At 46.4% G+C, this 12908-nt stretch overlaps 1 protein-coding gene across 5 annotated transcripts in view; it reads right to left on the bottom strand.

The window, feature by feature from the left end:
* The window catches only part of LOC137352084 (MORN repeat-containing protein 1-like), a 171695-nt gene that overhangs the window by 9071 nt on the left and 149716 nt on the right, over positions 1-12908 (bottom strand). The window lies entirely within an intron of this gene.

Here is a 12908-nt window from a genome sequence, read left to right on the forward strand (position 1 = left end):
AATTGGTGAAAACTGCTTAAAAGAATCACCATAAAATACCAGAAAGAAGACTTTGGATCCTACAATGCTTAAAATTTTGCAGCGTTAATGGGAATCAATAGAACTAAAACTGGGGAGTAATGTAAAACAGGCTATCAACACACAATCACCCACTTCACCCTCACACAAATCTAAATTACCGCATCGCTTTCGGCACAGTGTTACACAATTACAGGTTCTGTCTTTATTCTGGTCTCTCCTTATTTTGCTGGCGTTGGGCCCTTTATGTTAGACCGCACTCTCTGACTGCACTCTTGCTGTCAAGCACAACCCCTGCAGCATTTATCCTTTGACTGGAGTTATGTTGCACTCAATGCGAAGTCAATCCAAGGTAACAGCCTCCTGAAAGGGCCTCGCCCTTCATAGCTTTAATGTGCTTACTAGTCTGCCACTTTTGGACTGTAGCAGTGATATAATCTAGGGTGAAGTGGTTTTAAAAGACCCAAAAGTAGCAGTGGAACTGCAGCCTGAGTCTTCTGCATTGCACCATCTGCATATTAGCTGACAACAGTGTTAGTATTACTCACAATTCACATATCTATATCCTGTTGTCAGCCAGTTCAATAGTGCAGTAAAGATCAAACAAATCTACACCCTCCAAGGTCACTGGCCTGTCAGGTGAAGACTCATCTCAGTTGAAAACCAAATCCTTCACTTGCTTTCTACTTAAAGATGCACAAGGATTTTTATTCTCTCCATCACTAAGACGGTCTTACAAACTACGACAGCAGGTAGGTTGCCATGTCAACGTATCAATATTTTATTTTGTTCTTTTTCAACCATTAGACAAATACATAGAGTGAAGGCATGGACTCAACCCTCTCATGATGCTGTGTGTGGGAGGCAGTGTTGTAATAGAGAGAAGCGTTTAAAGGGATATACGCCCCCATGAAAAGAAGTCACTTACCCTCGTGTCACTTAGCCCCAATGCGTCACTCCCCCTCTCTGCATCAGACACCCTTGCTGCACCACTCACCCTCACTGAGTTACCCTTGCTGCATTACTGACACTCATACGTTATTCGCCCTTGCTGCATGATGCACCCTCACTGTGTCACTCACTCACTGTGTCTCTCACCCTTGCAGTGTGATGCACCCTCTTTGCATGATGTACCCTTGCTATGTCACTCACTCACTGCATCACTCACCTTCACTCCATGATGCACCCTCTCTGCATTACTCACTCGGTGTCATTCACTCTCACTGTGTCACTCACCTTTGCAGCGTAATGCACCCTCACTGTGTTACTTTGTTCCATTACTCACCCTCATTTGGGTCCCTGCTCTCAATCATTATCCAGTAACGCTGGAGCGTAGGACAAGTGAGTTCAGAGTTGAATTTGGCTGTGCTGCCCCCATCATGGTCGAATGGCCTGATGATACTCAATCACTGGGCTGACACAGCTGTTACCTGCTGAGTGGGCAAGGTAGCTGGGGATGCCCAACGCTCATAGGACCACATCCAGCAAGAATCAACAGTGAAACCATTGCAACAAGAGTCAATGGTGTAACCATGTTCAGAGGCAGTCAACAGTAAAACAATCACAATGAAAGTCACTGATGAAATGTGTACAGAGAGTAAAAGGTGAAATCATCGCAGTGAGACTCAACAGTGAACCCACTGCAGCGAGACTCAACTGTGAAACCATCGCAGTGAGACTCAACAGTGAACCCACTGCGGCGAGACTCAACAGTGAACCCACTACGGCGAGACTCAACTGTGAAACCATCGCAGCGAGACTCAACAGTGAACCCACTGCGGCGAGACTCAACTGTGAAACCATCGCAGTGAGACTCAACAGTGAACCCACTGCGGCGAGACTCAACAGTGAACCCACTGCGGCGAGACTCAACTGTGAAACCATCGCAGTGAGACACAACAGTGAAACCACGACAGCGAGACTCAACAGTGAAACCACTGCGGCGAGACTCAACAGTGAACCCACTGCGGCGAGACTCAACTGTGAAACCATCGCAGTGAGACTCAACAGTGAAGCCACTGCAGCGAGACTCAACAGTGAAGCCACTGCAGCGAGACTCAACAGTGAAACCATCGCAGTGAGACTCAACTGTGAAACCATCGCAGTGAGACTCAACAGTGAACCCACTGCGGCGAGACTCAACAGTGAAGCCACTGCAGCGAGACTCAACTGTGAAACCATCGCAGTGAGACTCAACAGTGAAACCACTACAGCGAGACTCAACAGTGAACCCACTGCGGCGAGACTCAACTGTGAAACCATCGCAGTGAGACTCAACAGTGAAGCCACTGCAGCGAGACTCAACAGTGAACCCACTGCGGCGAGACTCAACAGTGAACCCACTGCGGCGAGACTCAACAGTGAACCCACTGCGGCGAGATTCAACAGTGAACCCACTGCGGCGAGACTCAACAGTGAACCCACTGCGGCGAGAATCAACAGTGAACCCACTGCGGCGAGACTCAACAGTGAAACCATCGCAGTGAGACTCAACAGTGAAACCATCGCAGTGAGACTCAACAGTGAACCCACTGCGGCGAGACTCAACTGTGAAACCATCGCAGTGAGACTCAACAGTGAAGCCACTGCGGCGAGACTCAACTGTGAAACCATCGCAGTGAGACTCAACAGTGAACCCACTGTGGCGAGACTCAACAGTGAACCCACTGCGGCGAGACTCAACTGTGAAACCATCGCAGTGAGACTCAACAGTGAAACCATCGCAGTGAGACTCAACAGTGAAGCCACTGCGGCGAGACTCAACAGTGAAACCATCGCAGTGAGACTCAACAGTGAAGCCACTGCAGCGAGACTCAACAGTGAAACCACTGCGGTGAGACTCAACAGTGAAACCATCGCAGTGAGACTCAACAGTGAAGCCACTGCAGCGAGACTCAACAGTGAAACCACTGCGGCGAGACTCAACAGTGAAGCCACTGCGGCGAGACTCAACAGTGAAGCCACTGCAGCGAGACTCAACAGTGAAACCACTGCGGCGAGACTCAACAGTGAAACCATCGCAGTGAGACTCAACAGTGAAGCCACTGCAGCGAGACTCAACAGTGAAACCACTGCGGCGAGACTCAACAGTGAAACCACTGCGGCGAGACTCAACAGTGAAGCCACTGCGGCGAGACTCAACAGTGAAGCCACTGCGGCGAGACTCAACAGTGAAACCACTGCGGCGAGACTCAACAGTGAAACCATCGCAGTGAGACTCAACAGTGAAGCCACTGCAGCGAAACAGTGGTGAAACTGTGTCCAGAGAGAGAGTCAACATATTCAGGAGAGGAAGGGAGGGAATATGGAAGACAACTGGCTAAAAGAAACAAAGAATATTTTCCTGAACATTGTATGGCAGTTGGTTGAAGAAGGTCTCCATTGTAGTAGAGGTGGAGGGGTTGTCGGGGAAGTGGAGAAACTTGCTGGGGTTCTGGTGCCAGTCCATGCAAGGTCTCTCATGTGAAAAGTGGTGCAATCCCATCACAGAATGCCTGCTTGTTCCACTTTTAAAAAGGGGAAAACTATCAAACACATTGTATTTTGGTTCTTGGCTGAAACATTCGAATTTGACTCAACTCGTTAGTTTGACCTGGCAGCGTACAGTCGGGAAGGGGTTAAAACAGCTGGCATTCCCATTACCTCAGCGGCAGCATCCGCTCCATATAGTGTGCTACATTCTTATTTCAGCATTGCGTCAGAAGAGAAGCATTCATCCCGAGCAGCAGGGATTTAACATTTAAGCCCACAGCAACCAAATTACATCCGTCAGATCCAGCTGGTTGGTGTTCAGGCCTTACACCTGCTTTACTTTATTATTTGCACCATGAAGGGACAGGCTGTACATTTGGAGACAGGCAACCTCTGAGGCTCAACACACCCCAAAGAAACTCTAAATTTTGTTTCAATAAAAATACATCTTTTTTCCTTTGCCAGTGACTCTCTTGATATAGACCCAGGCACGCCATGTATGCCCCAGGATAGATCCCTGGTCTGTGCTGTTAGCTAGTGGCTACAAGGCCTGCTACAAGTTGGCTTCATTGGCCCCAAAGTAAAAAAATATCAGTCAGGGTTCCTGCTCCTGATCACTGTCCAGTGATGCCTGCTGGGGGAGGCCAGGACCAGGCTTAGCCATAATTCCTGGCCCTTCCCAATTTCAGTAACTAATGTCTAGACTTACACATGACAAGTGGAAACTTGTGTGGGGTGCCGGAGAGAGGGGATGGAGTGGGACCTTTGGAATTGTCCCCCAATGAGAACCATCACCTTCAGGGGAGAAACCTAGAAGGGATAAAACATTTTCATATTGTAGTCTGAAGGGCAAAACTAAGACTATTACAACAGGGAGCAGCTCAAAAGCGACTCTTCAAAGAACCAGCCAGAGCCGCTGAACTCTTCTGTGTCTGTGCATCTGACCTCATTCTGTTCACATTGGAGACAGAGAGAATTCTGTTGGAACTGGTGGAATACCTAGTCGGCGACTGATGTGGTTTTTGTCAAATAGTCGAAACCTTGAGGATGCAATCAGCAATCGGAGTGCAGGGGCTGCAGTAGGGTTGCCAACTCTGGTTGTACGTATTCCTGGAGGCTTCACAATATGACCGCCTGCCTCCAACCAGCCCACTCCCCATTGGTCCATTCTTGTGGTGCACTGCTTTCTCATGCCAATCGGAAAGTAAACAGACTTCAGATGTAACACAGTGTAACATCAACTAATTATTGACTCTCAGTCAAGCAGCATTTTTTCCCACCACCAATATTTTTATAATAAACAAAAGTGTTCGAAGAAAATGAAAAAACCTGCAATAGTTTTTAATGCCCCTATGACTTCTCCAAGACTACTCACAGCAGTGTCCTGGAAATTATTTGTTAATTCCTGGAGACCCCAGAGTTGGCAACCCTAGGCTGAAGCAATCTGCTCTTTGATTTCTCGGGTGGTAAAGCCAGTGTATTACACTGGTCAGACAGGCCAGAAGGGTTCAGGCTCGACCTCTGGTCTGTGCCAAGTTCTTAGCTTGGGTGGCATCAAAAGCATTTTGATTTGCCTCAATGTGCCTTCCATAAGGGTGGTAGAAAAACGAACCAGGGCTCCTGTTCCTGATCTCTTATCCAGTGACCCTCTGCTATAAAGTGGAAATATGTGGCTAACATCTGCATAGAATCATACAGGACAGAAGGAGGCCATTCAGGCTATCGTGTCTGTGATGGCTCCGAAAGATCTGTCCAATCAGTCCCACTCAACCCCTACTCTTTCCCTGCAGCCCTTCAAATTTTTCCTTTTCAAATATTTATCCAATTCAATTTTGAAATTTACTATTGAATCTACTTCCATTACCCTTTCAGACAGTTTCTGTAACAGCAGCATCCGAGAAAGGAAAGGACAGGGCTCAGTTGTGATAGCCACCAGTAACATTCATGGTCCAGGGCCCACAGGCCACTTAAACAATGTACCACAAGGGACAATATCAGCCGAGGAACGAAGTGGGCATAAATCAGAAAAGGAGGGGAGAAAATGGCAGAGGAAATAAAGATTAACAAGCAGCTGGCAGCATGTTTAAAGCTATTTCAATTTTGGGTTTTGCTCTTGGGGCTCGGGACACAATCAGAAGCAGTTGATTGAATTGCTGCTCTGCAATTCACTGGCAACCACCAATTACCCCCCAGGCTCTCATTACACTACCCATTTAAAACTTTACACCACAACTGGGAGAAAGGTTGCTGCAGAATGGGAACAGCTTCACTGCAGTAATTACTGATCCTTGATGGTGGAACTGCCAATGTCCGTGCATAGGCAGTAAGGTTTACCTACAGGTCTCAGTAGTAGGTAATGAGGTTGATTGCAGAAAATGCAACTGCCGCTTTCATTCTCTCCTTCCCCACTCTTCTTCTGATTGTATTGACTAATAATGGAGCACAGTCCAACAGGGTCTGGCTGCCTATCGATACCCCACCCAAGCAAATATTCAAATGAGAACCTAGTGAATGATGGTGACCTATTCAACTAACCCTGCTCTCACCTGATGTGCCTCTATGGCAGGGTGAGCACTAGATGATTTCCCTGCCACCATCACACCGAACCCCCACCACCCAGTTCAGGAGCACTAAGGAATTTCTAGCACCTCAGTTGTTTGCTTGGTACCCAAGCACTGATCTGCGATAAGACTTGGCAAATCCCTGGGTAGTACAACTCAGTTCCACACTGGGCAGCTCCATTACCAAACTTTTATTAACCTGAAACTGTAAAATATGCTGCAATTGACTTCCTACACTGGCTCTGTGGGTAAAGGCATCACTTGATGCAGTACTAAGCTACAAAGACCTGAAGGTCTTGGGTTCAATTCCTGGTCTGTGCTGATTTATCTTATCTCAGACTGAGCAACTGTTGGAGCACCCTGTGTTGAGGAGAGGTCTGGAGACTTTGTAATGGTTCCCAGTCCTGACCACAATCCAGTGATTTCCTTCTGAAAACTGTATATATGTTAGGGCTGTGTACATATGTCTGTGTGTGTTGAGTGAGGGCAGAAAAGTAAGGATTGAGTTTAGCTATGCCACCTTCAGTGGTTGGATTGCATACTGACTGGGCTCTCCTCTGAAGAATAGCCACTTGAATGAGGAGAACACACAAGAAGGAATTCTGTGAAGGCTTAGCCATTGGTGCCAGAGCAATGGGTGGAATGTCGCTGGGTTGATGAAATGGGTTTATAGATTCCATATGGCTTGCTGCTGAGATTTCTGATTCAGGATGGGAGTGTTTTTTTAAAATGAAAAACATATGTAAATAAAGCAACAATCTTTCCAAGCATAGTTCACCCATTAATAACCAAATATCATAAAAATGTTGACGTCTATCAGAGGGCTGAATCATCCAAGCATGACTGGAACATTCCTACAAGGAATGTTTATTTATTGGGAACTGCAGTGAGTGAAAGTAACACTAGAGAAGGCAAAGAAAGCCAGACCTTTTATATTCCTTCATGGGATGTGGGCATCCTGGCAAGGCCAGCATTTATTGCCCATCACTAAATGCCCTTGAGAAGGTGATGGTGAGCCACCTTCTTCAACCTCTGCAGCTCATGTGGTGAAGGTACACCCACAGTGCTGACAGGTAAGGAATTCTAGGCTTTTTACCCAGTGATGATGAAGGAAAGCTGATACATATTCAAATTAGAATTGTGTGTGTGACTTGGAGGCGAACTTGCAGGTGGTGGTGTTCCCATGCAGCTAGGGCCCCTGTTTTTCTTGGTGGTAGCAGTCGTGGATTTGGGGTGTGCTGTCAAAAGAGCCTTGGTGAATGGCTACAGTGCATCTTGTAGATGGTACACACGACAGCCACTGTGTGCCAGTGGTGGAGGGAGTGAATGTTTAAGGTGGTAGATGGGGTATCAATCAAGTGGCTGCTTTATCCTGGATAGTGTTGAGTTTTCTTGAGTGTTGTTGGAGCTGCAATTGTCCAGGCAAATGGAGAGTTTTCCATCACACTCCTGACTTGTGCCTTATAGATGATGGAAAGGCTTTGGGGAGTCAGGAGGTGAGGCACTCACCAAAGAATACCTAGCCTCTGATCTTTTTTTTAAATTCATTCAGGGATGTGGGCGTTGCTGGCTAGGCCAGCATTTATTGCCCATCCCTAATTGCCCTTGAGAAGGTGGTGGTGAGCTGCCTTCTTGAACCGCTGCAGTCCATTTGGGGTAGGTATACCCATAGTGCTGTCAGGAAGGGAGTTCCAGGATTTTAACCCAACGACAGTGAAGGAACGGCGATATAGTTCCAAGTCAGGATGGTGTGTGACTTGGAGGGGAACTTGCAGGTAGTGGTGTTCCCATGCATTTGCTGCCCTTGTCCTTCTAGTTGGTAGAGGTCGCAGGTTTGGAAGGTGCTGTCTAAGGAGTCTTGGTGCATTGCTGCAGTGCATCTTGTAGATGGTACACACTGCTGCCACTGTGCATCGGTGGTGGAGGGAGTGAATGTTTGTAGATGGGGTGCCAATCAAGATGGCTGCTTTGTTCTGGATGGTGTCGAGCTTCTTGAGTGTTGTTGGAGCTGCACCCATCCAGGCAAGTGGAGAGTATTCCATCACACTCCTGACTTGTGCCTTGTAGATGGTGGACAGGCTTTGGGGAGTCAGGAGGTGAGTTACTCGCCTCAGGATTCCTAGCCTCTGACCTGCTCTTGTAGCCACGGTATTTATATGGCTACTCCAGTTCAGTTTCTGGTCAATGGTAGCCCCTAGGATGTTGATAGTGGGGGATTCAGCGATGTTAATGCCATTGAATGTCAAGGGGAGATGGTTAGATTCTCTCTTGTTAGAGATGGTCATAGCGTGGCACTTGTGTGGCGCGAATGTTACTTGCCACTTATCGGCCCAAGCCTGGATATTGTCCAGGTCTTGCTGCATTTCAACACGGATTGCTTCAGTATCTGAGGAGTCATGAATGGTGCTGAACATTGTGCAATCATCAGCGAACATCCCCACTTCTGACCTAATGATTGAAGGTAGGTCATTGATGAAGCAGTTGAAGATGGTTGGGCCTAGGACACTACCCTGAGGAACTCCTGCAGTGATGTCCTGGGGCTCAGATGATTGACCTCCAACAACCACAACCATCTTCCTTTGCGCTAGGTATGACTCCAGCCAGTGGAGGGTTTTCCCCCTGATTCCCATTGACCTTAGTTTTGCTAGGGCTCCTTGATGCCATACTCGGTCAAATGCTGCCTTGATGTCAAGGGCAGTCACTCTCACCTCACCTGATCTCTTTGCCACTGTATTTATATGGCTGGTCCAGTTAAGTTTCTGGTCAAGGGTGACCCACAGGATGTTGATGGTGGGGGATTCAGTGATGGTAATGCCATTGATTGTCATGGGGATGTGGTTAGATTCTCTCTTATTGTTTGGCACTTGTGTTGTGTGAATGTTACTTGCCAATTATCAGCCCCAGCCTGAATGTTGTCCAGTTCCTGCTTCATTATCTGAGGTGTTGCGAATGGAGTTGAACACTGTACACCATCAGTGAACATCCCCAATTCTGAACTTATGATGGAGGAAAGGTCACTGATGAAGCACCTAAGACACTGCCCTGTGATGTCCTGGGCTGAGATGGTTGGCCTCCAACAACCACAGCCATCTTACCTTGTGCTGGGACCGCAGGGAATGGGAGTGTGGGTGACTGAACACAACTGGCCTGGTTATTGGGTGTTCCTGCTCAGAAAATACAAACTGCATGACACAAAACATTTGATAGCTACAGGAATGATCTATTGTGTTTCTGCGAATGGGCAAGTGCCAAGCTGGGAATATGCCACCCAGCCTTTCTGCTCTTAAATACTATTCAGTGACCCCTTGCTAGAAAGTTTCACACATGAATGTTGAAAGAGGATAGGATTGGACTTGGCCACGATGACTCCTGCAGTCAAATAGCCAGTTGACACTCACTGCCTCGTTCACACATGAAAACTGGTGTAGGAAAATAACAAGGAAATGGTAATAGAATGAATGGTGACTTGGTGAAGTACTGGACAGTGACTGGCAAAAGTGTAACCATATCCCAGCAGGAGAGTGACTGGCACATAGGCTTGCATGGATCATAAATGCCTGCATCAATCAGTTGAGCCAGATGGCCTGTGTTTCTGCTGTGGACTCTATATAATTCTCTATGTAAGTAGAACCATATCCTAGCAGGACAGTGACTGACACAAGTGAAACTGTATCCCAGCAGGAGTGGCTGACACATTTGACCCATATCACACCAGGAGAGAGACTGAAACAAGTGGAACCATATCCCAATAGGAAATAAACTGGTAGAAGTGGGATCATATGTTATCAAGCACCTTCAGAAGAGGAGAGGAAACAGATGGAATAGGAAAGATGACTAAAAAAAATTTCAGAGGTAATAATATCGCTTTAAGATCCGCCTATTCTCTGTATTTTACAGCTTAACTCATTCGGTACAGACCCTGCACGGACCTGGGGCTAGCTGTATATTGGAGCATTTCAAAACCATCTTGGAAAACAAAAATTAAGGTTGAAATTTTTTTTGAAGCTTCTTCGAAATGGCATCACCATCGGATCGGTTGACTATGAAATGATTAGCTTGTTCAGTACTTCATGTCCTTGGCAGCTTTTAAATGTGATTCGTTTGCCCAAAGCAACTTAACCACCATCATATGGGACGTGGGTTATTTTTGCTAATTGAATTGAAAATGCAAGTAATTTGCTGAGATTTTAATCAGTTTTGACTCAGTTGGTGCATGTGCAGCCTTGTAAGAACCTGGCTCCAACTGACCTGAATGGGTCCAAGGCTCCATCCCCTGTTTATACTGGGTTAGCTGATCTCACCTGGGGAGATGAATGGGTCCTACAAATGGTTCTGGATGCGGCGTGTGTGTTTGTATGTGTGTGGGGGTGCGGGGGGGGTGCAGGTGGGTGGAGGGCGGGTGGCCGCAGGTGAGTAATTGTGAATGGTATTTGCCCCTGGCAAGAAATGAGGTATCAGAAAAAATGTGCTGCGCAGCCTTGTAAAGTGGTGACCAATCGATTTAATTTGTCACAATAATTGGTGACTGATGTTTTTACTGTTGCAGCATTACTATTTTACACCAGAAATAAAATGGAAAACACTGGACCTTAAACCCGAGGGGAAAATATAAACTAGCACTGTTGGATTTTATAGAGTACAGATTATTTACTTAGTTGCTATAAGCAGTGAAATTTATCAGCTCTGTTTATGTACCTGTTCAGAATTCAGTGCTTGTGTTATACTACCTCTGGGTTCTAGGGTCCCATTTATATGTGTTTAATACATTCCTGCCCCAGAGTTGCACTGGTTCTCTGTGCTGCTAGATAAGGTGATGTCACAGAGTTACCTGCTGTGACCAGTCTGCTAGACAGCATTACTACATGAGGTGCTAAGTGCATTGTTGTGACAACACATTTCCCAGCTTGAAATGACTGTGACAGATACACTGCAGAATACTTTTATGACTCCACTGTGTGAGGCAGGAAAATCAGAGCAGCAAGCATATCCTCAGCTAGTTTCCAGACTGCAGATTAAAACCTGCGAACCATTCAAGTATTTAACATACGCTGCTGTTGTGTTTTATTTAGCGTGCATTTATTTGCTAATTCTCTTCCCTTCTTTCTGGAAGACGCTTGCTACGACGACCCACAGAGTCAAATGACACTCACTGACTGGGCCCACTCATGACGAATGGCCAAATGGGTGAAGTGTTAGAGGGTACCAGGTGTAGGTGGAACTTTGGAATTAGTTATTGCCCCGTGTGAGTGTTTGCTGGCGTGTGTGTGTGTGTCTGTGTGTGTGTCACCATTAATACATCTGCATCCTGGTGTCCCTATTGACAGGTTCTCTTTTCCGGTTACAAGCAAAATCCTGCACATGCTGAAAATCTGAAACAAAAGCACAAAATGCTGGAAACCCACGGTCAGCATCTGTAGAGAAAGCAGGCGTTCACATTTCGGGTTTGCACCTGAAGTGTTAACTTACCTTCTATGTTCTTGTGTCTCTATTAACAGATTCTGCGTTTCTACGTTTGCAAGTAATCCCATTAAAAGACTCTATGCTTGTATCTCCAAAGGGATAAACACTCATGGCCCCTCATATTTGTAAGCAGTATTTCAGTCAGTTTCAGGAGAGTTACTGTGCATCATTTTCTCACCTTTACATTCAGTCAGTCTACATTGGCATGCTGGGCTCTGCTTTTGCATGGAGCCCCACAACACCAACAACAACTTGCATCTTTGACATAGTCAAATATCCAAGTGCTTCACAGGAGCAGAATCGACAAAATTTGACAGTCATATAGGACACATTAAGACAGGTGACCAAAAGCGTGGTCAAAGAGGTAGATTTTGTGGAGCATCTTAAAGGAGAGAGAGATAGAGAAATGGTGAGGTTTAGGGAAGGAATTCCAGAGCTTAGAGCCTAGACGGCTGATGGCACGGCTGCAGGCAGTGCAGGAATGTGCAGGAATGCATCATGCTTTTACATTTATATAAGTGTCTTCCCTATCCTGACAGGCAACTCGCAGACCAACAGTTTTGTGACTCTATGACGCCCTCTGATAACAGAGAACGGATCTCCTTCTGTCGGCTGCACTGATGTAAGGGTCATTATATGAACGCGTAATCCTGGCAATGAGCCTCGCCCGCTGGCAATTTCCTACGACGTGCTCCTGATGTGCGATGTTCCCCACTGGGAGCATGATTTTGTAAAATTAGTCCTACAGTGCAAAAGCAATTAGTTTTGGACACCTGCAGCCACCAACCAGCAGCAAATGAGGTGACTTTAGTTCCATCTCGGTGAGCTAGATTTGAACCAGAGATGAAAGGACAATTTACTGCGTCAGCCATTCCCTCTCTGAAGGTGAACCCTGAGCTTTCTACATTTGCACTTTTTTTTCTTATTGTGAACAATGTTGGTCTATCAGCATTTATAGACAGAGGCTGCGATTCCAGCAGGATGCCAGCAGAAACCCAGCAGATCCCAGCCACCAAGCTTAGCAAACCTGGCAAGTATACTTTGTTGCAGCTGTCACCTGTGCCATATCAATGTGCCACTAATATGGCATTAAAAGATGGGCTAAATAGCAGCCTCTATCCAAAGCATTAATCCAATTTTTATCTTTGCAGCTGCTGACAGATCTCCTCTGTATTTCTAGCATTTGCTGTAACCTTTTAGAATTAATTTGCCAACCACATTGAGATGTGTAATTATTTTTATGATGTTGGTGCTCTGTGGGGCACTCTACCTAAAGGTCTCAATGTGCTTCTGTGACAGACTGTGCAAAAGTGGCCCATCAAGATATCGTCACCTCAGCAACTTGACAGTCCTTGCTCCCCAGACCAGCAGCTTGTTACTGAAGAAAATGAGCTAACA

This window comes from Heterodontus francisci, chromosome 37 (assembly GCF_036365525.1).
Source record: "Heterodontus francisci isolate sHetFra1 chromosome 37, sHetFra1.hap1, whole genome shotgun sequence".
In the NCBI taxonomy this organism is placed as follows: Eukaryota; Metazoa; Chordata; class Chondrichthyes; order Heterodontiformes; family Heterodontidae; genus Heterodontus; species Heterodontus francisci.